Consider the following 1,819-nt stretch of genomic DNA (forward strand, 5'->3'; position numbering starts at 1 on the left):
GTTACAGATGTTTAATCAACAGTGCTGAGGACGTAGGGTTACTCAGTTTTGCATCTTGTTTTTCAGCATAAGATAAGAAGGTACTGGGTTTTCTCTTCAGAATTAAGCACTTTTACAACCACATTTGTTAGTTTGTTTTCTATGTCAAGTAGCAATAATAAAAGACTGATAATCAACTCCAGGCTGCGTAGTTAAATGGAAATGACCTTCGTCACCTGTTTGGGACCGTATCACACCACCTACATTGTGATTTATTTTAATAGAATTGCACAGTCTTGAATGAACCATTCCTTGCATATGCAAGTTATAATTAACTGATATGTTATAACAAATTAGTAACAGGAAATCTGTGATGAACAACTAGTGCAAATAATATGTGTGTCTTACTTGTTGCCACAATGGAGGCTGTGTTCACTGGGAGAGAGAAATTAGAGCTGTTGCTTGAAACTGCCTCTGTCATCGTGGCAGCCACATCACTGTTCGCAGGGACTACGCTGGTATCGTTAAATACCAGCTTAGTGATTACCACAACTGAACCTTGACTGGAAAACAACCACAATTATTACTTTAAATTATGATTTCATCAACAGATCAGATTCATGTTAAAATGCTATGATAAATATGAACAATTAAACAAATGACTTCTACCTTAAATAGAACCCCAAACACGATGTCAGAAAAACATGCTTAGAATTACTTCTTACCTGAAACCTATAACTTCTATGCGAATGAAACTGGATCCATATTTACTTTTGTACACATTTTCCAGCTGTAAAAAAATAATATGAATAAATAATATATTATACATGAATGTGTCCTGAGACATTGCAAAGGTTTTACAGTGAAATATACTTTACAACTCACCCTAACCCTAATTTAAAGGTTTGCTTATCATTTTGAAATGTTTTCTTCATTACTTGTAAACTACTACTAAATCAATATATCAATCAATCATTTAAATTCAGTTGAAGCAATCATTGAGCAGAAACGTTTTAGATTTTATTCCCTGATTTAATAACATGATATTTTGTTTACTGGATTGACAAGACTAAGCATTTTTAGTTAAGGAATCTAAAAGTATGATATTAAAAGGGTTGAAAATGAAAGTAAAACAGTATTTACCGCTGCAGCCACAGTATTTGCTAATTCTTTGAACTCTGGTGAAGAAACATTATTCAAATCTGCTGTGAAGTTTTGCTCCAATTTGAACTCCAACTTCACCTCTGGTGGTGGAGGGGCCGGTGTTGTGGTGGTGGTTGAATAACCAGTTGTAACTGTGGTCAGAGCAGCTGTTGTTTTTCTTGGAGCAGCTGTGGTGGTTGGTTTTGGGAGCAGCTGTGGTTGTTGCTGGAGCAGAAGTGGTTGTTGTGCATATGTTTTGTTGGAGCAGCTGTGGTTGTTGCTGGGAGCAGAAGTGGTTGTTGTGGGAGCATATGTTGTTGTTGCTTGAGCAGCTGTGGTTGTTGCTGGAGCAGCTGTGGTTGTTGTGGGAGCAGAAGTGGTTGTTGTGGCAGCATATGTTGTTGTTGCTTGAGCAGCTGTGGTTGTTGCTGGAACAGCTGTGGTTGTTGCGGGAGCAGAAGTGGTTGATGTGGGAGCATATGTTGTTGTTGCTGGAGCGGCTGTGTTTGTTGTGGGAGAAGCTGTGGTTGTTGGGAGAGCAGCTGTCGTTGTTGTGGAAGATTGTGTGGTTGCTGTTGAAGCAGCTGTGGTTAATGTGGGAACACCTGAGGATGTTGTGTAAATACCTGTCGTTGTTGTGGGATTAGCTGTGGTTGTTGATGGAGCAGCTGTGGTTGTTGTGGGAGCAGCTGTGGTT

General features: G+C 39.0%; 1 long non-coding RNA gene across 1 annotated transcript; it reads right to left on the reverse strand.

Moving 5' to 3' along the window:
• Positions 1 to 393: 393 nt before the first annotated feature.
• On the reverse strand, positions 394 to 1,316 carry LOC135532743 (uncharacterized). The gene is made up of 3 exons (XR_010454387.1): positions 1,123 to 1,316; positions 705 to 769; positions 394 to 542 (listed from the first exon to the last, which is right to left on the reverse strand). It is a non-coding gene; the product is annotated as an uncharacterized LOC135532743 (long non-coding RNA).
• Between the last annotated feature and the right edge of the window lie 503 nt (positions 1,317 to 1,819).

The sequence above is a fragment of the Oncorhynchus masou genome, unplaced genomic scaffold (assembly GCF_036934945.1).
Source record: "Oncorhynchus masou masou isolate Uvic2021 unplaced genomic scaffold, UVic_Omas_1.1 unplaced_scaffold_2002, whole genome shotgun sequence".
Lineage (NCBI taxonomy): Eukaryota > Metazoa > Chordata > Actinopteri > Salmoniformes > Salmonidae > Oncorhynchus > Oncorhynchus masou.